Genomic DNA, 27,141 nt, shown 5'->3' with positions numbered 1-27,141 from the left:
GCTGCCTCTTGGTGTAAAAGATACGTGGGAAATTTTTCCAAGTAACTTTGAGAACAGATCTTTTAATTGACAATATGCCCCACCCCATGCAGTTATGCAATACATCAGCAACGACTGAACGACAGTATGATATACAAGTAATAAAATGTTTTTGCTTGCACCATTTCGCAATAGTTTCATGACGTGATATATAAAAGAATTTGGTGAGAACGGAATGTTACCAAAACCAATTGGGCCTTACTTCTTCTGCTCTAGTGATTTCTTTGCAGGAACAGCTCGTTTCATCACTACAATTATGAATAACTAAAGACAGAGATAGTATATCTTAATATGTAATATTATAAACACGAAAGTTTGTGAGTATGTTTATTACTCTTTCACGAATAATCTACCATAAAGATTTTGATGAAACTTTATAGTAGTATAGCTTATGCATCAGAATAACATATAGGCTATATTTTTTATTGAAATTTAACGCGGCGAAACCGTGGTCGTTGCTAGTTTTTAAAAATATTTGTAATTTAATTATAAATATTTTAAAAAACTATATTAAATGCATATTATCGACAAGTGTGTGTGGTACAACACTACCACAGCATGCGATGCCAGCCGGTTTGACATTTCACTGCCGAGGCCTACCCTAGCATAGACGCAAATATAAACATTACCTATATATGTATGTATATATAGCTATTACATGCGACTGGTGCCAAAGATCGTCTGCCGGAGAAAGGGGATTGTTATGTGGGCCGATGACCCCATTGCTAGTGTACCATGTTGGACGTAACGTTGACCTCCACGCGGTTCCTCTTTAAGATTCATCATGGGCTAACTAACCCGACCTCATGCTCATCTTATCATCCTCCACTGGCGCAGGCGGGTGCACCATTCCATTATCATCCATAAAAAATATATTATCTAATTTGACCCCATTACTCAATAAATATAATGCACCACATCTAACAGTCAGTCAGTTTTTTTTTTACCGACGTCCCTAAACATCTGCATCCGCCACGTGTTTACAGAATTCCGTTAACACAGAATTTTTTATTGTTTTTTTAAATAGGGGCGTGTACACGACACGTAAATATAAATATTAAAGAAAATTAAGTAACCACAAACTTTTTCAATTAACACTTTTAGTTCTTGCTGGTTTTAGATTGAATATTCTGAAGTTTACTAATGATATGATGTAAAACAAAATCTATATTTCTTTAGAAACACTATCAAGTCATCAATTGAAAACGTGATAACAATAATAATAATAATAATCTCAGGACAATTCACACAGCGCCATCTAGACCGAAATTAAGCTAGCTAAAGCTTGTGTTATGGGTACTAGACAACTGATATAAATATATAGATACATATATTTCGTAAATACCTACATAATGTGCATAGAAAACACCCAGACGTATACAAACAAAACAAGAAACTCATGAATACAAATGCTTACACCGTGCGAGGAATCGACCCGCGACCATCGGAAGTAAAGCGGTGTGCTAAACCACTAGACCATCGAGGCCGTCAAATATCTACTAATATTAATCTGAAGAAAACGTATCTGTCTGTCCGTTTAAAATGTCTGTATGTGACTAAACGGCGGAATGAACACTGATTAGATTATTTGCTTTTGCAATAGCATATGCTGGTGGTCACTCTATTATCCCAAATTGAATTTAAAAAGAATCTGTATTATTGTAAACATGTACAACATTTATTTGAAAAGAATACGAGCTGAGTTTCTAGTCAGTTCTTCTCATTTCGAAATCATTCCGAACTGACGGTAGATTTGACATATCATAAGAGTCTGTAATAGACCTACATGAATAATTTTTTTTTATGGATCTTAGTTAAATTTTGGTGTAAATATAGAATAGGCGAGGTCGTGTACAGGCTACCTTTATTTTTTTTTCTAATTGGAATGAAAAACTGACTGCTTTCTTACCTGATGGTAAATGGTTACCGTAGATGTAGGTAAATAATAATAATATAATAATCTCAGGACAATTCACACAGCGCCATCTAGGCCCAAGTTAACCTAGCTAGCTTGTGCTATGGGTACTAACTGACACAAATACATAGATGTATTGTTTTTTCGTAAATACATACACATTATACATAGAAAATACCCAGACCGATACAAACAATCATACTCATAAATACAAATGTTTGTGCTGTGCGAAGAATCGAACCCGCGACCATCGGAAGTAAGGACCATCGAGGTCGTCAAAATATAATAGTAAATGGCGCTGAGTAAATTGTCCAGGGTTATTATTGTTCATCTATCCCCTGGAAACCATAATGGTTAAGTATGAACTTTCTCGGCATTTGATAACATATCCAAACGATTATTCCAGCGCCGTCAAAAAAAAAATAAAGGTCAATCGAAGATATCGAGCGGAAAGCATTCAATAAATAGGGATGAGCGGGTTATAAAAAAACCGGTCGAGTGTGCCCATAGCGGGACGAAAACAAAAAAGATCAATAAATATTGTTGGTCTATATGTCTGTATTTAAGTTACATTACAGGTACGTTATATTCTCTCTTAGTATTTAATAGTAACGATTATAATATATGCTAGTTATCTTAGATGAGATAGTCAGATGGATTTTCAACTGTGAAGACAGCGGAAAAAAGTATCTTTTTGAACTGATTAATATGGAATGGTGGGGCAAGGGGGTTGTTAATAATGGACTGATAATCTGGATAGCAATATAATAATAATAATAATAATAATGAACAAACCTGATATCGTACATGCCGCATGACGAGAACCTCGTGAAAGCCGAAACTGAGAAAAAGAGAAAATATCTCGACCTGGCTCACAGGTGACCGAAATGTGGGGGGTGGTGTCCACCGAAATCATTCCAATCGTTATATCGGTGAACGGTCTTATCCCAACCAGTCTGGAACAACATCTCAGACGGTTGGGATTCCGAGGCGGCTCACTCCCGGGAAAGATGCAGAAAGCGGTGCTCTTAGATTCTGCCCGCATTGTACGCCGGTTTCTCTCCCTGGGGCCCTGAACCGAGCCGACTGTGCTTCTGCCGTGACTAAGTTGCCATCTCCTCTCCTTAAGAGAGATGAGATTTCTTTTGTAAATATAAAAAATAATAACAATATTTCAGGACAATTCACACAGCGCCATCTAGTCCCAAGCTAAGCAGAACTTGTGTTATGGGTACTAGACAACTGATATAAATACATAGATACATTTTTTTTTTGTATATATCTACTTATTATACATAGAAAACACCCAGACCGATACAAACAATCATACTCATGAATACAAATGTTTGTACCGTGCGAGGAATCGAACCCACGACCATCGGATAGTAAAGCGGTGTGCTAAACCACTAGACCACCGAGGCTGTCAAAACCATGTTAGGTTGACCTCCACGCGGTTCTACCTGGAAACCATCGTGATAAACTGCTACTGAATTTCTCACGATGGGCTAACTGACCTGACCTCATTCTTTTTTTACCATCCTCCACTGATGCCAGCGCAAACCGTTAGCGCAGGCAGGCAGGTACCATTCCATTATCATCCACTAAAAATTATGCATAGAAAGAAAAATTTTTGCAGGATGACGTATGTAGATAGATACAGATCTCGTGAAGTCATTAGAATAGAATAGAATTCAAATTCAATATATCTTTATTACAGACTCTTATGATCTGTCGAATATACCGTCAGTTCGGATTGATTTCGAGATGAGAAGAACTGACAAGGAAGTCATCTCGTATTCTTTTCAAATTAATATTACACATTTTAAATTCAAATTTGAGAGAACAAAGTGACCTGCATATACCTGCATATGCTATTATACAAAACCAAAAAGTCTAATCAGTGTTCGTAACCTGAACAGACCAGTCCCCACAACAGAAAATGTATTCAAATAAACTGAAATTTAAGCACTCTTGAGTGGTCATATTTATTTGTTCTAATCTGTCACTCATTCGGAAGGCTGTCTCATCACAAGAAGCAGTCTTATCAAGTCTTATTGCCACGCACAACCAAATTGTATCACCTTCCAGCAATGGTATTTCCGAACGGATACGATATTGAAACCATCAAGAAAAGAGCTTATTCTTTTTTAAAAGACCAACAACGCGCTTGCAATTCCCCTGGTATTGCGGGGCTCCTGGGCGGCAGTTACCACTTACCATCAGGTGAACCGCATGCTCGTTTGTCCGCTGTGCTGTATAATGTAGTGCGTAAAATACAATTTTGTTAAGTAAACACGAAACATTTTTATATATTAAAATCTGATTTTAGTGATACGTAATTTATGACTAGCCCCTTATCATTTGCAAATTCATCCAATTAATTATCTCCATATACAGAACCCTACTCCGACCTACACGACACTCTTGTCAGTTCTTACAACATTTATAAATAAATTTATCAAGTTTAATATAAATATTGGAACTCCAATATTCGACTTCCAACGGCAACCTCATAAGGTAATGTAAAATATAGAGTGTAAATATTTGTCCAATACAGCCCCGGCCCATCCCCTAAACTTGACGGTTAATGTTTTAGGGACACCAAATGGATAGAAATTGAGACGGATAAATTGGAGACATATTCGTGACATTATCTATAGATAATACTTCTTGAAACTTGTGTATTTTTAACGAAATAAATAATAATAATAATAATCTTTATTTGTTTCAAACAAAAACTAATACAATTGTTGCCCATACTATAATAAAATTTAAATGTAATCAAGGAGACAAAATGGTCTATAACTCAGTGGGGGCAGTGAGTCCACCCTCTCTGATATTCTGTTATAACGACGACGATATCACATTAATAACATACAAACTTTCATCCCCTATTTTATCCCCTTGGGGGTAGAACTAATCAAAATCCTTTCTTAGCGGATGCCTACGTCATAACACCTGCATGCCAAATTTCAGGCCGATCCGTCCAGTGGTTTGGGCTGTGCGTTGATAGATCACTACGTCAGTCACCTTTGACTTGATATATATTTAGATACATGTTATAGAAAAGTATTATTCTATTAAAAAAACCGCTCCAAAATTCGTTGCGTAGTTTTAAAGATTTGAGCATAGATAGGGACAGACAGCGACAGCGACTTTGTTATATACTATGTAATGATGATGTATAATAAATATTTTAAAAACGTTTATTTAAAAACGTTTCATTATAAACTACACGTGTTTTTAAAATATTTGAAAAAACACATTCCGATCTTTCCTCCATCCAATTTAAACGGAGATCGAAATTACGACGGCCTGAGCCGAGGTTCGAACCCTTAGCGGTGCCCTCAGACTAAAGTCGTATCCATCAGGAGTTAGTCTTCAGCCATAAGTCCTTACGCGGGTTTGGAGTGCCATCTGCACTCGCCCCCTATCGTCCGGTGAAGCTGTAAAGGCCAACTGCGGCCAACAGCATTAGAGTAGTCCGAAGAAAAGTAGTCAGTCTCTCAGGACTGTCCGTCTAAAGTCCAAACTGATGGTAAACCTAGTTGCTACCATAAAAAATGTTTTCCGTACATCATGTTAGACGTACCGCCGTGTACCCAATTAACAACAGCGTGTTAAATTATATTTCGTAGCAACCATTACGTTTAAGTACGGTTTAACCCATCTTAATTGACTGAGATGGAACAGATGCTGAATAAAATCATCATTGTTCATTCATCTATACTTTATCCTTGAAAATGTATAAAAATAATTCAAATTCAGAATAGATACCTATATAAATATATCTTGTATATAAACTGGCTTTAAAAAAAAGTACTTCAATTGTGTTTTTTGCCAGTTCTTCTCAATTGGATCTATATACTGAACTGGACAGTAGGGAAAAAATTAGAATTAGAAAGTAAAAATTTTACGTTCATAAGCGGCTAAAATGTCCTACATAAATAAATGATTTTTGAATTTAGAATATCTTTATTCATGTAGCTCTATTACAGACTCTTATGATGTCAAATCTACCGTCAGTTCGGAATGATTTCGAGATGAGAAGAACTGACAAGAAACTCAGCTCGTATTCTTTTCAAATAAACGTTGTACATGTTTACAATAATAGACAGTCATTTAAATTCAGATTTGGGATATTATATTACATTTTATAGTAAAAAGTAATCATAATTATAACACTAGACAATTAACACAGCGCCATCTAGTCCCACGGTAAGCAGACTTGTGTTATAGGTACTAGACAACCGATATAAATACTTCGATTTTTTTTGTAAATACATACATAATATATATAGAAAACACCTAGACTGATCCAAACAATCATACTCATAAACACAAATGTTTGCACCGTGCGAGCAATCGAACCCGCGACCATCGGAAATAAGGCCGTTAGCTAAACCGCTAAACAACCGAGTTCTCCAAATTTTTATAATAAAAAACATTATTTTCGTCGTCACAGAAATCGCCGAATTTAAATGGTATATCGCTAACTATATTGAAATACTAACTACTGGTACTAACCGCGGTTTCGCACGCCTGAAATGTATAGCCCTTATATTCTGATTTATAAGCTATATTACTGTAACATCATCATCATCATCATCGCAGCCCGGAAGACGTCCACTGCTGGACATAGGCCTCCCCCAAAGATCTCCACGACGATCGGTCCTGAGCTGCTCGCATCTAATGCCTTCCAGCGATCTTGACCAGATCGTCGGTCCACCTTGCTTATTACTGTAAAGTTACATCAAAATTCGTTAAGTAGTTTTTGCGTGTAATAGTAACAAACATCCATTCATACTCACAAACTATCGCGTTTATATACATATAAATAAAATTGCAGTCTCTGTAATATTAAACTAACCGTTTTTTACTACATACATATGAATATAAATACATACACTAAAATAACATTTTTTATAATTTTTGTCTGTCTGTTTGTTCCGACTAATCTCTGAAATGGCTGGACCAATTTTGACGGGACCTTTATTGGCAGGTAGCTGATGTAATAAGAAGTAACTTAGGCTACTTTTATTTTAGAAAAATAACGTTATATTCCACGCGGACGACGTCGCGGGAACAGCCAGTAATATTAATAAGATTTAAAAGCCATTTCGCTATTTTCAAGCCATACCTCAGCATAATTAGCAGCTGTTTAGCATAGCATGGTATGGCAACACTCTCCCACCATTGTTCTACACTTCCCACTCGGATGCAACCAACGGAACGAATCAGTGAATGTACCAGCTCACTGTCACCGGAGAATGCAATTCAACAATAATACCAATATTATTATTAACCAGCTACTCGCCCCGGCTTCGTACGGGTGTACAATGTACATGTATTATATATATAAACGTACCAGATCTACTCCCTCTATTTCTATACCTTCTGTATCATCTAACTATAGGCAAAACAGTTACATGTGGCGAGCAAGTAATAACTTCAATAGATTAAGTAGGGTATTAGATATTGATTTGTTTTCCGATAGAATATCTTTAGCGAGGGCCATATATATAAGTATTGAATTTAATGTTACTTATATGCATTTCCATTATTCAAAAATGTTTGTTTGTTAATTTCAGCATATGTTTTAATTTAGTAGATTGTTATTGTTTGATATATGATTTTATGAGTATTTATGACACAAACACGCCTCTCGTGTTAGTCTAATTTATTTTATATTACGTTTCTATCCGTGAAAACCTATAAGTGGCCGTTCTCATTTAATTATGTTTATAACTATGTTTGTAAATAGCCTTGGTTTTCCGAAAATAAATAAATAAATAAACCTTCCTCTTGATTCAAATTCTATTAAAACAAACCGCTTCAAAATCCGTTGCGTAGTTTTAAAGATTTAAGCATACATCGGGACGGACAGACAGCGACAGCGACTTTGTTTTATATGTATGTAGTGATAGTTACTAATATACTACAATAATTGTATAAACTTTCATCTTGATCTTAACAATACTATAACTCCAAAAGTAGGGATGTTTGTTACTCTTTCACCCAAAAACTACTGAACGGATTTTGATGAATTTTACAGTGATATATGCTTATGCATCAGAATAACACATAGGCTATATTTTTATTGAAATTTAACAGGAGTAAAACCGCGGGCACATCTTGTATATACATACATTAAATTCAACTTGGGACGTGGGAAACTAACTCAATTTTAACTCTTATACCAATTTACTCATTTCAGGCAAGACTTATATGCAGCACTGTTGGTATATAATAAATTAGCAAAAATATAATTTTAAAATCAGTGAATGGGAAACCTAATTTAAAATGTTATCCCAATTCACTAACTTCATACATAACTGTTATATAAAAACCAGTTGGTATACAATAATTAGCTAAAATATAACTTACAAATGACATTAAAGTAAGGGTAGTAATATCAGAGCAGTGGCCCTAGATCGCTACCTAGATTGCCCCTTGTGTACACACAAGGCTTTTCCTAAATCCTAATCATTATTACAACAAATGTAATTTGCAGTACATGTTACAAGATCCCAAGTGTAATAATTACCTAGTTTAGGTTATGAGAGTCCTCATTTTGTACTACACAACTTTCTGCCATTTGATTACCTAGATCTAACTTCAAGCAATACAATAGTATTACTCCTTTTAAATGTTTTAATCTTGTGGTATATACAAATAAAGCATTATTATTATTAGTATTATCTTTTCTTTCTCTTCTTTTATAAATTTAAAAGAAGGTAATACTCACCCACACAGGCTTTAGCCAAGTGTGGGAGAGGTTGCGCTATGTGAAGATGTTATTATATTATTTCTCCTGCTTCTGAAATCGGTGCAGGACTACAAATAGGAAGAATGGAGGATAGAAAGTATACGAAGCATTATCGTCTCAAAGCTACCGCTAAAGGTTTTATAAAACGGTCAAACTACGGAACTCACAACTTGAACAATCAAACTGCATGTTCCATTGACTTTAAAAACTGGTAGTCAACATGGATTCCGAGACGAGGCCCGGACAAGAACACTCCTTGCGCACAACAACACGAACGCCGACAAAAACCAAAGACATACCAACAATATTTGTCCCCGAAGAATTCCTTTGCACTTGTCAAAGAGCAAATAGTCCACACAAAGAGTTCGAAACGTAAAAAATAGAGGAAGAAAAACAAAGGTCGGAACGAGAGGCGAATACGAATGAAATGAGTAGGCAATGTGAGGTAGGCAGTATTCCGCTGGCTGGGGATAAAATAAATCATTATGTATTCGACACACGACGTTTACCGATAATAATAGACGGTGCAATCGAGACAGGGTTGAGGGAATTACATCACACAGAGGCTAGATTCTAAGAAGAAACCACTGGTGGTATTTAATGAGATATTAAAATACCACAGACTCGTCATTAATGCGAGTTAACATTGGCACTCAATTAAATAATTCAAGAAAAAATATAAAAAAGTAACGTGAGAGCTTCAGAAAAAGTTGACACCCCTATCGAATGCAGCCGAGCAAACGACGCGCGCCGCTGCGCTTGCGCCGCCCTCCCATTGGCCGTTGCAACTCGACGTGGTGGCCGAGCGAGAGAGATGGCACATACGTTATCCGTTCAGGCCGAGTGAGAGGGGAGACTGCAGTCGGCGGATGCGAGGGTTTCCGATCGTTGACTCCATTCAAGGCCACGGGCGATGTTGCTTTTTGTAGTGTGTCATCGTAACGCCTGTAATACTGAACATGAATGACCTTCAGCACTTTCTTTTGAGGTCGATTAATTAAGACAAGGGTGGCGCAGATGTTTTCTAATGTAACAAGTATAATCAAAAGCATTTCATTCATAAATACATCGTGGAAGAGACCTAAAATCTATAAAGACATAGTAAGAAGAAAGGCACCGAAACAAAAGAGGCAAACATGTATTGACTTTGCTATTATGAATGAAACTTGTTAGGAATAAGGTATAAGTTTCATACAACTCGATTTATATCTGCAATATTCATATACATTACCGGAAACCCTTCAAATTCGATCAGTTTCAAATAAGAAACTCAATCTCAAATTTATTTATTATTTTTTCCCCAAAATTATTTATTTATTAACATAGGATCTTTCGTACAGTTCATATTTTTTATCACTGTCCCTACCTAGCTACCTTGTCTGTATTAATAGTAGTTGTACCCTCATGAAATTTGTATTGTTCTCATGTATAAGCTATTGTAAAGTTTTTGAGTGAAGGAGGAACAAACATCCATCCAATCTCACAAACTTTCGATTATATATTACTAAGATTACTAAGAGAGAGAGTGGATTTTGTTATGAAGAAAAAAACAGATCCACTGCACCAATTTGAGATATTCTTTCACTCTTCGAAAAGTATTCTTCTAGAGTTAGATAGGCTATATGTTATGTTACTATATACCTCGGAAACCTCTTAAAGCTGTCAGAAATCGAAGCCGGGGCAAGCCATTAGTATACCATATAGACGGCCTCGGTGATCTAGCGGTTTAGTACACCGACTTATTTCAGATGGTCGCGGGTTCGATTCCTCACACGGCGCAAATATTTGTATTCATGTGTATGATTGTTTGTATCGGTCTTGTGTCTTGTATCGGTGTTCTATGTATAATATGTATGTATTTACGAAATAAATATCTATATATTTGTATCAGTTATCCAGTGCCCATAACACATACTTTAGCTAGCTCAACTTGGGTCTAGATGGCGCTGTGTGAATTGTCCTGTGATTATTATTATTATTACATGTTATTTTACACCCTTTAAAATCTTATTTTTTTTATTCCACTTTTTATTTTCCATAGACACGTTTATGATTTATAAATCATTACATAGTATAAAACAAAGTCGCTGTCGCTGTCTGTCTGTCCGTCCCTATGTATATATTTAAAACCACTCGCTTATCTTGAGTCTAGATGGCGCTGTGTGAATTGAAAGGTTATTATTATTATTATTATACAATAAGGCACAGGAATGTGCCTTCTATGAGGTGTCAGCGCTTCAGTAAATAGATAACAGTTCCTTTAGCCCTGATAAGAAGGCACTGACCTTATAGCGGGGTAGTTTATCAGCCCGGTTGGCTTGCCTTATCTATTTACGGATCTTTAGGATAGGTTATGGGTTACCACCGTGCACCGGATGTGTTAAGTTCTAACGCAAACTCTGTTAGCTCTGGGCTCGGTTACTAACGTACGTACATTTTTTGTATAGAACTGACTTTGTTAGTCGTTCTTGGAACAACGAGTTTATAAATATACTAGTTGGTATTCCCGACTTTGTCCGTGTGGTATTAATATATTACAAGTTGTCTGTTAGAAATTTCTTATTGAAATAAGACCTACTTTTGTTATTACTGTTTTTCTTATTATATTCCTTCTCTGTACGTAATAGTTTATTATTAATATGCATATAATTGCTAAAATAATAGTAGCCAAGTTACTCCCTTATAACATTAGCTATTTGCGAGTGAAAGTCCCGTCAAAATCGGTGCAGCCGTTTTAGAGTTTAACAAGAACAAACAGACACACAGGCAATCTTTATTAAAATAAACTCAATACGAGCATTTTTTAATAGTAAATAGTAGTTTTTTTAATTAATTGTCACGCATTTTTTTGTGTAGGCCGGATTTGAATTCGCAACTTTTTGGGTGTAAGTCTGAGTAGTATACCACTAGGTCATGATGCTCTCTTCAAAACGTCTTATTAGAACGAATTCTGTATGAATTAGTAAGACTTACTCTTATATTACAAGGCCATTATAGGATATTATATAAAATAAAATAAATTAATTTGCTTTCATTAAAGAAAATAAAAATAAGTAAAGAAATGTATTGTCAACTAATGACTAATAACATGAATTTATAAAATTACAATAAAAGTACACAAAATATATATCTATTACTGTACGTTATTAGCAACACAGCAAGCTTAGCTAATCACAGCATATGCTGAGTGTGTGACTCAGCATATGCTGTGACAGCTTGCTATTTCTAACCAGAGTGAGAGAGAGACAGAAAGAATAGCTAAGAGAAGAAATAGGCACATTTACGGTACATACACCAAAATAACATTTTTTATAATTTAGTCTGTCTATCTGTCGGTCTGTTTGTTCCGGCTAATTTCTCAAATGGCTGAACCGATTTTGACGGGACTTCTATTGACAGGCAGCTGATGTAATAAGGAGTAACTTAGGCTACTTTTATTTAAAAAAAAAAAATTAGGAAAAAAAGTATAAAAATAAATTCCACGCGGACGAAGTCGCGGGAAAAGCTAGTATGTAATATATTTTTAAATCAGTTTAGTTATAATTAAATAAAAGAAAATTGAATCGCTTAATAGATTGTTAGTTGCTATGTAAAACAGTAGATTAATTTGCGGAATTCGTTGCATCACTATCTCTAGTTATTGTTAAAAGACAATAGAATATTGTGCAGTTATTAAACAATATAGAAATCGTATAACAATGAATGGTCGTGAAAGTACAATTCAATATTCTGCTTATATAATGTCTTTTGTAGCTAATATCAAAACATTTAGTTATTTATAACAAAAAGAAAGTATTTTCTTGCTTGTATTTGTCATACATATTATTATTATAAATATCTTGTATGTATATGTAACAGCAAGCAAGAAAATATATGTATCTATCATACTATATAATATTAAAAATTTATCTTTCTTTCTTCTTCTTTCTTTAAAAATAAAGTGACTCTGCATGCTTGTTGTTTAACTTAACAAACGACTGAACGGATTTTTTTATTTTTCTTTAATAATCGATATTTCTTTTATGTATTTTTGATGATGATGGATGTATGGATAAATGGATGTTTCACGTAAAAATTACAGAACGGATTTTGATGAAATTTTACAGTAATATAGCTTATACATCAGAATAACATATAGGCTATAAATTTCATGCATTTCTATCGAGTTATGAAAATAGACATATATATATCGACATATAGACATCATAACTCGATAGAATGCATGAAATAGACAGGTAATTAATTTCGTATATAGTATAATATAAATCGAAATATGAATTTATTATATTCATTTCGATATTTAACAAGAAATAGAAATAATCTTTATTCAAATAAACTTTATATAAGCACTTTTGAATAGTCAAGTTTTTTTATTCTACCGCTTATTCGGAATGCAGATTCATCACAAGAAGAATAAGCAAGAAACTCGTGTGTTGCTCTTTTAAATAAACATTGATTTACTTATATTTAATTAACAAGGATTAGGCATGCGACAATCAACATAGAAACCGCTACGCACTTAATCTCTGTTCAATCAGATAACATTGTCAGCGCTATGAATGTTAAGTTAGATATTTTCTATAAAAACATTATTATCATTTATAAATTCTTCAATTTTATAATAAGCTTTTTTACAAAGAAAATATTTTATGACACATTTGAATTTTTTTCTGGCAAATTGACTACAGACTCTGGGAGTTTGTTGTAAAACCTTACGCAATTTCCATAAAACGAATTACTGACTTTCGTCAAACGGCACTTAGGTAAACCTTGTTTGTTGACATTACGTAAGCTTTTATTAGTGTAATCATCTACTTTTTTTAAATTGTTAATGTTTTTCCTGGCATACATAATATATAATATAATACATAATATATAATAATACAATTATTTTTTATACTAATACTGTGTTGCCTCTTAACTCTTACTCTTACATAAATATAATATGAACCTACCTACCAAATAAATCACGTTTCATCATTCATCCTATACGTTTCAATGTCTGTGTAAAATGTATAAACGCGTTTGCTCTTCAATTATCGCATTTACAACAAACGTTTTAAGACTTAAAATGCCATGTTTGGACGTCGCCCACGCGCATTCGTTGCATTTGATGTCGCAGGATTTATGGGAATTGAATAATGTCGAACGAGCATTTTGTTATCTCGTCATACTTTATGTTGCTAGGGATTTGGTTTACTGGTGTATTTTTATTACAATGCCCATAGATACCTCAGTTCTACCTAGTTTTTTATGGACCTAATATGTTGCACCCGCCTACGCTAACGCTTTAGATAGATAGATAGATAGATAGATAAGTTCTTTATTCAACAATTACAAACACATAGCATACATGAGATACATTTTATAAATAGAAATAAAGTTTACAAATTAAATAATACAGAAATATAATATTACAAAATAAAATAAAAATATAGGTGGCTCTATGTGTCGCAATGATGAAGAGGCAACCATCTCAGCATGAAGCTACAGATAAGTCTGCAGCGCTGATATTCTGTTGGCTCCTATAATTAAATACATACTTACGTACATATATACGTGTTTATATATTACACTTCTAGCTCTTAAACAATTATACAATTACAAAACATTATACAATATATAAATAGATTAAAAATGATGTGGTGTGTTATGTTATACATATATTGTTAACCTATACATACTACGTACATAAATAATAGTTGTACGCTAGTACCCACTAGTGGAGATTAGTTAGCTCCAGGAAAATTTTCTAGTAAATTTATTATGATAGTTTCCAGAGGGCACCGCGTGGAAGTCAACCAGACATAGTAATTGGTGTCTTCAGTATATGGTACAGTTTCACCTTTATTTTAATGGATAATGGAATGGTGCACCCGCCTGCGCTAATGGTTTGCGCTGGCGGGGCACCAGTGGAGGATGATAAGATGAGCATGAGGTCAGGTCAGTTAGCTCGTGGAAAATTTACTAGAAATGTATCACGAGGGTTTACAGGGAGAACCGCATGGAGGTCAACCTGACATGGTACATTGGTACAGTACATATACAGTCTCACTTATATTTTTTTCACCCGCCTGTGCTAACGGTTTGCGCTGGCGGGGCACCCGTGGAGGATGATAAGATGAGCATGAGGTGAAGTCAGTATTCGTCAAATATTTATCACGATAACATCCAGGGGGAACCGCGTTGAGGTAAATCAAACATTGTACGCTCCTAGTAATTCATTGCCCTCATTCTCACCTATGTCAGCTGCATAGCAACTTGCATTGTGAGATTTTTAGGGTGAAAAAAGCCAGCGAAATAACAGGATATGGAGCCGAAATAACTTAGTCTATATTTCTTTACATTACAAATAAAAAATGTAATTCAATATCCTAAAAACACGATCTAGTATCAAGTGCCTATAACACAAGCTTAGCTTGGAACTAGATGGCGCTGTAAGATTATAAAGACAACACTTACTTTACAAAACTTACTCAGCGAAAATGCAGTAATAATGGAATCATCATGTACTAGCGAAGTCTACGTTTTTGTGGAGCAAAATCATATCTAAACTATGCTTCCCAGTCTAAATAATTAACTTATTACACGCCACGTCTCGAACATGCGATAAAAATCACATCCAGTCTGCCAATAATGTAAATTGTTTTCAGTAATTTACTTCGAAATGTAAAAACAAAAGGTCTGTGCAAAATGTGAAGCTAATTAGGGTACCCTTTACTTGTTGCTTGGGTACAAAGCTATTCTGTTCAGATTCCTATTGGAATATAACTTACTAATATCATAAACGCGAAAGTTCGTAAGTATGGATTTATGAATGTTTGTTACTCTTTCACATAAAAACTACTGAACGGATTTTAATGAAACTTTACAGTAATATAGCTTATATACTAGAATAATACATGGGCTATAATTTGAAAAGATATTATGTAAATTGGGCGAAATAAAATGATAAATGTCAAGTAAGTGTGATGCCGACGAAGATGTGTCTAATATAATTAGTTTTAATTCCTATGATTTCGTGCTATTAGGTTTCTTTCAATTAAATAATGTGCTATTTGATTAAGTAACAATGGTAGATAAGTAGAAGTAAGACACTAATAAACCGGATGTAATAGTTATTTTCAATAAATATCAACACAAAGAATCGCCCTAATTGAAGAGGCGCCTTCGAATTAAATTAGCAGAAATGAACTTGAAAACGCAGTTCGATTACCACAAAGAACCCTCTAGTTATTAAAAGCATACAAATTTCCACTCTATTCCGACGGCGCAACGTGTCGATTTTGAAATGTAACCGTATTTCAAAATGGCGGCCGACTCAAGCGCAGCTTTTTCATTCCTTTTTATATTTCAAATACAGGGCCGGCATTCCCGCAGTTGAGCTCTAGGGGTGTGATGGGAAACATGGCGGATGGTTATTTTTTCATAGACATTTCAATTGATTTAATTTCATTTGTCCAATTGATGATTTCTTGTTAGAATTGTATCATTGAATCTAATGTGGTGTGATATTAGAAGCTGTGAGTCGTGAATGAAGCTACAACGACGAACAGAAGGGAACATCTGAAGATTATAGTTTAATTTAAAACTCGTGGTGTTGGTGCAAAGACTGTGACTAGTATCCGAGTGAGTTTTCGGTTTCCGTTTCGACCATTTCGAACCAGAATCGGAGTTTCGATTTCGTTTGAATTTTAACCGGTCGCAATTACAACCTGAACCGATATTACATTTGTGAGTTGTGGTTACTTTGATATTTTAACATTAATCAATAAAATAAATTTGTTAACCGTCTTTGTTATCAATAAATAGTTTCTCATCTATTTTTTTTTTATACTACACTTGTGGCTAACGAGCATACGGCCCATCTGATGGCAATTTCAAGTGTTACGGCTGAATTTCGATTTTTAACGGTTTTTATTAATAAAAATTCATACATTTTTAATTTAACAGAAAAAAGAAATAACTACAAGTGAACTACCTCGAAGGAAGTGTTGGTTCCTTCTGAAATGAATATAGCTGAAATTCTCGACTCTATATTTCAGTAATGAAATACATTTTCATATAGTTATATGAAAATATATAAAGTTTATATATAGTGCAAAGCAAAATCGCTGCTGCGGTCTATTCGCTTTATGCTTTAAATTATACAACTAATTTAAATACTGTTTTCACCAATAGATAGAGTGATTCAAGAGGAAGGTTTATATATATAATACATTTGTGTATAGTATAGAACAAGGCGAGAAATTCAAAGATTTTAAATGCATCCGTGAGAAGCGCTAGTAGATATTAAACCAGTTTCTGAATATTCTGTAATTACAATTGGATTATCGTGAGTACATTTTGATTTTTATTTCAAGATTTCTACCACAGATAATTACAAAACTTAAAGTCTTTTACCACAGACAATACCAAGTCTATAATGAATATAATTGTCTATACCTTCGTGGACATTATATTGAGAACTCCGCATATGATTTTAGTGACCCCTCCGATCGATCCCCCGTCCAATTCAAACGGGGATCGAAATTACAACGGCCTGAGCCGAGGTTCGAACCCCTAGTGGTGCCCTCAGACTAAAGTCGTATCCGTCAGGCAGGAGTTGGCCTTCAGCCGCTCCATAAGTCCTTCCGCGGGTTTGGAGTGCCATCTGCACTCGCCCCTAACGTCCGGTGAAGCTGTAAAGGCCAGCTACGGCCAACAGCATTAGAGTAGTGAAATATAAATTAGACTTTATTTGGTCTACATTAGCGATTAAAATTCAAACTTAAGCCCTTGCGCTTTACAATCATATCTAAGCATTTCCCTTGGTTATTTCATTATCGTGGTTTCAAGACTTAGATTATGGCGACCTCTGTAGTCTAGTGAGTTAGCACATTATTTTACCTACTGATTGTTACGGGTTCGGTCGCCACGAGGTAATATAGAATCAATATATTTTTTTTATTAACAATGCATCAATAGTTTTATAAGTTGACAAATTAAGCTATGGTAGACAATATTCTTGTTACATATAATTATCTCTTGGATTAATTTAGTTAGTGGTGTTTTTATCACCGGAGAGTTAGGTAGTAGCAGTTTAAATTCACAAACTACGGGATCTATAGAGTAGGTAACTACATTACAAGTGGCACGCCCCGACTTCGCCCGTGTATTCTATCTTTCTGAGTTTTGTATATATGTATATTGTTATATTTTGAATTAAAATTTCAATTTGGTTAAATTCTAATTTTAATTCATATAATGAAATAAAAATAACACATAAAAGTGTACCATTAAATTTCTTGCCAATTTTTCTCAACTGATGACTTTAATTTTGACAATTTTCCTCTTGAATAATGTACTCTTTCTCTACATGAAATGTAGCTTTTAAGTAGAGGAGTTTCTCAATTTGTTGCATTGTTTCCAGACTTACCCAGAGAGAGAGAGAGAGAGAGAGAACTAATTCGCTCTATCTCTCTTTATCAAATGGTTGCAGTGTTTCCAGTGTAACAAATTCGTTCTCTCTATCTTTATAATATACTTAGTATAGATTAGATTAGATAGATATTCACAAGAAATACTCAAGTTTCTTTTAATTAATATTTTTTATCTATATATACATTAGAAGTTAATAATTAATATTGCGGATTAATTAAATTGTCTCAATTCAATGATTTAGAACAATCTGCCACGACAGCTTTCACCATTTATAACATAAAACATTATATACTTATAATGTTATGGACTTTATGCACTAGCTGTGCCCGCGTGAGATTCATAGCATACTAGCTGACCCGCCCAACTTTGTCTGCATCACACTTACTTGGCATTTATCATTTATTTCGTCCAATTTACATAATATTTATAGCCTATATGTTATTCTGATATATAAGCTATATTACTTTAAAATTTCATCACAGCCCGTTCAGTAGTTTTTGCGTGAAATAGTAACAAACATCCATAATACAAATTTTCGTGGTTATAATATTATTAAGATGTGATTTTGATGTATAAGCTATTATTGTAAATTTACATTAAAGTCTAATCAGATTTTTTTGCGTGAATCAGTAACAAACAAGTTAACGTAACAAAAATCCATATATACTCACAAATTTCCGCGTTAGCATTATTTAGATTGTAAAAAAGATGCTTTTTTCTTGTGGCTACTTATTGCACTTGTCTTGATTCCACCTGCATTATTCAACCTTATAGGATTTTAAAATATTTCCTACGTTTTGTGACGATAAAAAACAAAGTAAATTATTAAAAGATGTTTTCATTTTTTTTTTCAGATGAATTCAAGATAACGTGGAGACATATTAAAAATACTCATCATTTGCTTCTTCCTTATACCATTTATTTGGGGTCGGCGTAATGTTTTTCTCTTCCATTCATCTCTGTTCGCAGTCATCACGTTATTTACTCCCTTTCTCACCATATCATCTTTCACACAGTCCATCCATCACTTTTTCGGTCTTCCTCTACCCTTATAACCATCCACATTCATATGTAACACCGTCCTTAGGATATGATCTTCATTCCTACGCATTACATGCCCATACCACGATAGACGATATACGATAAACATATTGAAGATTTTTTATTTCTTCATTAGCAACAAATCAAAACCTAAACAAGATTATGGAACATTATTTAAACTATGGATTATTATTTATTCAAATTGATGAATCCTATAGTTCCCTACAATTCTTCATTGATTTCCCCATAAGTAGGAATGTACCAGGTATAGAAAAAAATTACAATTTTAAATGCATTTTCCATTTTCTTTTTCAGTTAAATTCAAGATTCCGAGAACACATTTCAAAAATAACACATGAAGCTTTTACGACGAAAACGACGAAAACTTCTTTCTTCATTAGCAACAAATCAAACCTGAAACAAGATTATGGAGGAATTATAAAGAAGAATATTCTTCATGAAATTTCCCCACAAGTGGGAACGTACCTGGGCCTGGTAACTCCACCACCGTTGGCTGTTGCAATGCGCCAACGGGGGCAGAGTTCCCGTTCCTAGTGGCGAGATTCTGCTATGTTAAGCAAGAAAGAAGATAATTAGATAACTTAATTTTTAAGTAAAAATTATATTTGACTATCTGACGCACTCAGCTTTGTCTAACAAGAAGATAACAAAGAATTGTATTACTTCATTTATAAGTAAAATTTTTATATACTAGCTGTCCCGCTCTACTTCGTCTGCATCGCATTTACTTGACATTTATCATTATATTTCGCCCAATTTACATTTTTTTTTCATACACATATCTTCGGTTCATCAAGCCTTTAACAGATTTGCTGTGGGATTTTATAATAACTTATTATATCCCAATGTACATATCTTTTTAAATTAACCACATGTTAGTCTAATATATAAGCTATATTATTATAAAGTTTTATCAAAATCTGTTCAGTAGTTTTGAGTAACAAACATCCAACCATACTTACAAACTTTCGCGATTATAATATTTGTAATATTATTCGTAATTGGCACTCAGAACAATTCACACAGCGCCATCTAGTCTCAAGCTAAGTAGAGCTTGTGTTGTCGGTACTAGACAACTGATAGAAATATTTTTTTATGTAATATATACAGAAAATACTCAGATCGGAAAGAACAATCATACTCATGAATACAAATATTTGTATCGTGCGAGGAATCGAACTGGCGACCGTGAGAAAAGTAAAGCAGTATACTAAACAGCTTAATCATCGGCTGTAAGCCGTCTGACAATTTAACTATAAAAAGAAAATGTAATTAGTTTAACTTAAACTTAAAATAACTTATTTTACTTAAATTAAAAATAACTTATTTAAAATTTATTACTACATAATACAAAAGAAAGTCGCTGTCGCTGTCTGTCCGTCCCTATGTATCCTTAAATCTTTAAAACTACGCGACGGATTTTGATGCGGTTTTTTAAATAGATAGTGATTCAATAGGAAGGTTTATATATATATAATACATGTACACCCGTGGGAAGTCAGCGCAAATAACTAGTAAATTAAAAACTGACTTTGTTATTATTAGTTATTTATTATTTATTTATACATTTTAAAACGTACAAATATTACAAAATTGATTATACATTGGACTCCGTACTAGGCGAAGCTGTATCGCGGGAGTCCACAAAAGAATTGTCAAATAATTAGTAACTATTACCTACAGTTCAGTGAGTTTGACATATTATCAGACTAATTACATGTTTTGTTTAAACTAATTAAAAGTTTGATTTCATAAAACACAATTGTTGACTACATAAAAATTAAATAAAATAAACAGAGAAAACAAAATAGGAAGAAATAGAAATAATCTTTATTCAAATAAACTTAATACAAGTAAGCACTTACTCATCACAAGAAGAATGAGCAAGAAACTTGTGTGTTGCTCTTTTAAATAAATATTGATTTACTTATATTTAATTAACAAGGATTAGGCATGCGACAATCAACATAGAAACCTCTACGCACTTAATCTCTGTTCAATCAGATAACATTGTCGAAGAGAAAATTATTGAGTTATATTGAATTGAATTATATTTAAGAGTTTTTGTAAACAAGAAAGTATGTAATTAATTTTAGGTTAATTCTCGGTGAATTTGTCACGATGTGCTATGACCTGACATTATGTTCATCTTATCATCCTCCACTGGTGCCCCGCCAGCGTAAACCGTTAGCGTTGGCGGGTGCACTATTCCATTATCATCCATAAAAATACTATATTCACTACTCGATGGATTTATATAATTTTGTTTAATTCCGCTACAATTAACATGTGTGAGACTACGAATATTCGGTGTGGAAACCTGACCAGCGCTACGACCTTCTCCAGTGGTGATCAAATCCCAACCGTTATTGAGTCTACCCACTATATTCAACAAAGTATATGGGTATTTAGTCAAAAGTGTATGCTTGAAATAAAACGATATCTTTCTAACAAATGTTTAATTTAACAACATCTAACCAAGTTAAAAAAAATTAACCAAATGTTTTACAAATTGGGAATATTGGCAAAGCTACTGCTTCTCTTATTCTACGTGAGCTTACTCTATTCGAGGGCGGTCGGGGTAACGGAGTAGTCTTACTAAAAACCGAGTTAGTATACTTTACTAGTTTACTTTCCAAAAAACAGCAATATTCATAATATTAATACTAGATTTAAAGACAAACTTGCTGTCCCCAAGTATCGTTTAGAAAAAGTCAATAGGTCTTTTATGGGAATAGGTATAAAATTTTACAATAAGATACCAAAGGATATATTGGAATTACTCTTAAATAAATTCAAAACATCTGTTAAATCATATTTACTGAGCAAGGCCTATTACTCACTAAACGATTACTTGAATGACGAGCGTGCATGGCAATAGTTTTCATGTTCGGAATTTTCATTTAATGTTAGACATAGACACCTATATAAATACCTATGAATTGTAAATAAATTGGATTTAAAAAAAAAAAGTAATTCAATTGAGTTTCTTGCCAGTTCTTCTCAATTGGATCTATATACCGAACTGGACGGTAGGGAAAAAAAATTATAATGTAAAAACTTGACGTTCATAAGCGGCTAAAATGTCCTACATGAATAGTAGATTTTTGAATTTGAATTTAAAATTACTACCATAACTACCTAACATAAATAGTAGTAATGGTAGTAATTCTAATTAAAATAATATACCTACTTGTATTTTTGTTTACTTTGTTAGTTGGACAGTATAGAAACTGAATGTGCTACCGTCGTTGTCGATCTCTTATTGTATTAATCATTACATAGTATAAAACAAAGTCGCTGTCGCTGTCTATCCGTCTCTATGTATGCTTAAATCTTTAAAACTACGCAACGGTTTTAAAGTGTTTTTTTTAATAGATAGAGTGATTCAAGAGGTAGGTTTATATGTATAATACATGTACACACGTGCGAAGCCGGGGTAGGTAGCAAGTTTACTTATAAAAGCTATAACAGAATAGCAGAGAGGGTGCACTCACTGCCCCCACTGAGTTATAGACCGTTTTGTCTTGTTTATGACTTCTAAATTTTATTATAAGGAGCAATTGTATTTGTTTATATTTAAAGACAAATAAAGATTATTTATATATATATATTACTAGCTGTTCTCGCGACTTCGTCCGCGTGAAATTTAACTTTATTTTTCTAAAATAAAAGTAGCCTAAGTTACTCCTTATTACATCAGCTACCTGCCAAAAAAATCCCGTCATCCAACCGTATCAGAGATTAGCCGGAACAAACAGATAGACAGACAGACATCTTGTTGTTTTTACTTTATGTTTTTAACACTAAACTTTATTACAGTTAGAAATTGACAAAAAATCAATACCAGTAAGAATGGGGGGTCTACTCAAAACTGAAAAATATGGCAAGGGGTCTACGACACAAAAAAGTTTGGGAACCTCTGGTCTAGTCTAATAGTCTAGTTTTTATTCTACCACTCATTCGGAACGCAGACTAATCACAAGAAGAATGAGCAAGATTGTTTTTCCATACCATCTATTATGTACTACTTTTATAACAAATAAATTTCATTTCATTTCTTATTCTTTCTTCTGATTTATTACTATTAAAATTTACCATATGTAAGCAAGAACTGAATTCTTCTAAAAACAAAACCTCTCAAAAAACAATATCTTCGATTAAATAGAAGAATTGAATTTATCAAAATTAGAAGCTAGAATTTTCCCCTTTTATATAAGTCAATTAAATTAACCACGCCGTCTTAATCATTATGTAAATAATTTTAAAATGACATATACTTCTGTGTAAATTTAAAACTTTAACGGAAAAAATAATTTAAAAATAAAAAAAAAACTTTAAGTGCTTGTCTTGAAACAAATGTACATTTTGAACACAGCCATTTTTATATTTAACCGACGAAATATGTTTAATCATAAACAATTTGCTAAATGAAGAGACAACGATATTCATGAAACTGAATTTCGTTGCCATAAAAATAAAGTTCAAATTGGAAAATACATTTTTTCGTTATTTCTATTTCTATTACAGTATAAATTAATAAGTAAGAACGACATCCAGTACCCCTGAACGCTTTACAATTACTCAGTACATATATAGTTATAAATTCATACACTATAATTATATTAGTATACGGACTACACATTTCGATATTTATACAAGGCTGTTAAGCTATTATACTTATGCTTTACGCCTCAAATTACACGAATAATTATACTTTAGTATAAATATTGTACATAAAAACAAACACCCGTTCGATATAGAAAGAATAAAATGTATCTTATCTAAATATATATAACTCAAAGGTGACTGACATTGATCTATCAACGCATAGCCCAAACCACTGGACGGATCGGGCTGAAATTTGGCATGCAGGTAGATGTTATGACGTAGGCATCCGCTAAGAAAGGATTTTGATTAATTCTACCCCCAAGCGGATAAAATAGGGAATGAAAGTTTGTATGAAACTTTGCCAATTTTAAACCGATCGGGCTGAGACTTTGCATGCATAAAGCTACTATGACGTAGGCATCCCCTAAGAAAGGATTTTGATAAATTCCACCCCTAAGGGTATAAATTAACAAAAGCTAGTTGATATAAACGCGAAAGTTTGTAAGTATGGATGTATGTTTGTTACTGTTTCACGCAAAAACTACTTCGACTTCGATGAAACTTTACAGTAATATAGTTTATACATCAGAATAATATATAGGCTATAAATTTCACGCGGGTCAAACCACGCGCACAGCTAGTTACGATGTAAGTGCGTAAAGATAGTTATAACACACGAGGCGTAATAGAGCCGAGTGTTAAATACGCATGTATATCGTACGATGTTTTTCAACGGTCACGTAGATCTATGAACAGTATCACGTTATCATGTGACGCCCTTGATACCGATCCTGCATTGCCATTCTTGCAGGATCAATATCTGTTTTACTGTAAAAGTGCTACAGTTTTTTTTTTCTCGGTCTACTCTAATGCTGTTGGCCGTAGCTGGCCTTTACAGCTTCACCGGACGTTAGGGGCGAGTGCAGATGGCACTCCAAACCCGCGGAAGGACTTATGGAGCGGCTGAAGGCCAACTCCTGCCTGACGGATACGACGCCAGTCTGAGGACACCACTAGGGGGTTCGAACCTCGGCTCAGGCCGTCGTAATTTCGATCCCCGTTTGAATTGGACGGGGGATCGATCGGAGGGGAAGTGCTACAGTTTACATGACGTCATTATAAAACAATCATGGCTGTTGAGGCAATAGAAACTGCGAAGGTAATATATTATATTATTAGAATATTACCAAAGACAATAGCTGTATGGGTAGAAGTCCTGTTGCCTCTTCCCGAGAAAAAAAATAAACAATAAAAAAGTATTACAGACCAAATTAAAGAGGTTAGTTTCTAAGTGATTGTCTATATATCTTTATAAAATAAATGGCCGCCTAAAAACTATAAAAACATGATAAATTATTGTACTTCTGAAATTAGTCGGGTATTCATACAGGTTATTTGTTATGTGTACAATATTTATACTGTGACATCGTCTTCCTATTCCATAATAAATACAGTGAATTGAGCATGCGCTCTACCGGAGCTCAAGTTGTGGTCACACGAAATATTTCTACAAACCAACTTATAAAACAATTCAGACGACCTCAGTGACCTAATAAGCACTTAAAAGGGTTATCCGTAAATTGTCACATGTTACAGAGATCGGTCGATATACTGTGACATAGTGTGACAAAGGAATAGAACTCCAAATGGTCTAGCGTTATATTTCAAAATTTTCACTAGATTTTGAACTATGTATAACGTAGAAGTAAGCATCTATAAATATGTCACAAGTTAAATAGGGGCGTGGGTCGATATACTGTGACATAGTGTGACAACGCGATAGTACTCCAAATATTCTAGCGTCATATTTCAAAATCTAGTGACGTAATATTAAACTAGTAAGTGTCATACATAACAATATCCGATGTTAAAGAGGGAGTAAGAACTCGACACACTGTGACATTGTGTGACAAAGAAGGGTCCTAAATGACCGAGCGTCATATTTCAAAATCTAATTATATCTACATATTAAAACATGAAATCTGCTATATATATATATACTGCTAGTGCAAAATCGGGGCGAATCTCCAGTTAATTGCAATATAGGTAGTATATGTGTTCAACCAAGAATAGAACCGTGTTTTCACTGAGATCGTCACATTTTTATTATGAATTCCAAACAATAGATATATTTAAATTATTTATTACAAAATTATCAACATATTTGTATTTAATTATTATTTGACAAATTAGTTTTTCAAAATATAATTAAGACATATAAAAGCCAGTGGTGGTTGAAGGAAGCAAGGAGCTACATATTAATGAAATGTTTATTAAAACAACTCTTAATAATTAATGATTTGTTAGCATACTAAACTGTTAACTATAATAAAAAAAACACTAAAAAAATAGTCAAATACTAGATGTAACCTGCGATTTCGTCTGTAAAATGATTCATCCCCTATTTAACCCCCTATCTGGTACGGGATGAAATAAGGGTGGTTTATTTTGAGATAACATATAGGACACGGCAATGCAGGTCGGCCATGATGTTTTATTACAAACAGACACATTTCTCATTTATGATATTAGTATGTGTTATCATTAAAAAAAATTGAATATTTTTTTTATTTTAATAAAATTAAATTTATATACCACTGACTGATATAATGAGACATTTTTTCGACAATAAAAATTGTAAAACATATCACAGAACATGAGTCACACTGTGACATGATTCAGTCACACAGTGTGACAATGTCACTTCTCTCACCAAACCCTGAATCCATGTTTGGTGTGACCACAGCATTGTATAACTGAAGTGTTAAATTAAATAAGTATCATTATACAGGGTCAACCAAACTCATACCTTTGATATACAGTGTGTTCTAAAAAGGAAATGTCAATCAAAGGCATTTTTTTATCTATCTATATACGATACCAAGATAGACTTTATACAAACACATCTACGTATCCTCTGTCTCACTTATTTTAGGCACTAAGCAGCTTGCTTTGTAAGAAGTATTAGAAAGTTATAAAAAGTTTGGTAGAAGGATGAGAAAAGGTAGTGGAATCATGACATTTCAGTCCTCTTGAATGACATCGCCTGATATAGGCGATGATGATCACATGACGATGTCCATGATGCTGTTCATGTATATATCGGCGACGGTTACCATTTACCATCAGTTCATTTTTTACAGTGACATAAAAAGAAACATCATCTGCTTCTTCCTTATCCCTTTTTTTTGGGGTGGCGTAATATTTTTCCGTTTCATTCATCCCTGTTCAGTCATCTCGTTATTTACTTACCTTACCTTACCTTACCCTTTCTTACCATATTTCACACAGTCCATTCCTCTCTGTTTCGCCCTTCCTCTGC

This window comes from Achroia grisella, unplaced genomic scaffold (genome assembly GCF_030625045.1).
Source record: "Achroia grisella isolate CSIRO2021 unplaced genomic scaffold, CSIRO_AGI_Agris_v1 utg534, whole genome shotgun sequence".
Classification (NCBI taxonomy): Eukaryota; Metazoa; Arthropoda; class Insecta; order Lepidoptera; family Pyralidae; genus Achroia; species Achroia grisella.
Note: the sequence above shows the minus strand (reverse complement) of the source record.